We start from the raw sequence: 642 nt of genomic DNA, 5'->3' as shown, positions 1-642 counted from the left end.
ACCCTCCGCCTCGATATCCCCGGAGCCTCCTCGGTGCCTGCTTGTTGCTTCAGCCTGAGCTGTGCTCCACGGCTTAAAAGGAAAGAGGAGCGACAGGGCCTGCAAACCGCACCGGTTGGAATCCCTGCTCGCGCGTTCCTGGGCCCGTGAGGGCTGCGCCAGAGTCACGCACTCTCCACATGTGCAGAGGCGCTCCTACTTTTCCTCGCATGTCCCGACTGAAACCCGGCTCCTTCCGAAGCTGAGCCCCGGCTGCGGTTATGCGAATATCACCACACCATTCCCCCACCCCGCCGCCGCCGCTTTAAATGCGGCCAGCTCAGCCTCTCCTGTTGCTGCTGGGCAGGGCCTCTTTTCATCCCCACGACGACAGCGGGATAATCGGATCAGAAGCTCCCTCCCTCTCGGCCCGAGGCAGGAGGGTGGAGGGAGCCTTCTTCTTCTTGCCCAGCGAGCTCGCCCTCCTCGCTTGCCCGCAGCCCAGGCCTCTCTGGCCGGGAGTCGCGCCGCGCTCCCCTTCGGAGGTCTCCGGGGGGCTGCGTGGGTCCGCCTACCGCCCGGGAGGCGGACCGGCCTCCCCCCCCCCAACGCTTTGCTGTCCGTCCCGCCGCTTGAAATAGGGGGAGGGGCGACAGAGCGAAC

Source organism: Zootoca vivipara, chromosome 1 (assembly GCF_965207765.1).
Source record: "Zootoca vivipara chromosome 1, rZooViv2.hap1.1, whole genome shotgun sequence".
NCBI classification, from domain to species: domain Eukaryota; kingdom Metazoa; phylum Chordata; class Lepidosauria; order Squamata; family Lacertidae; genus Zootoca; species Zootoca vivipara.
This window is presented reverse-complemented; position numbering follows the sequence as displayed.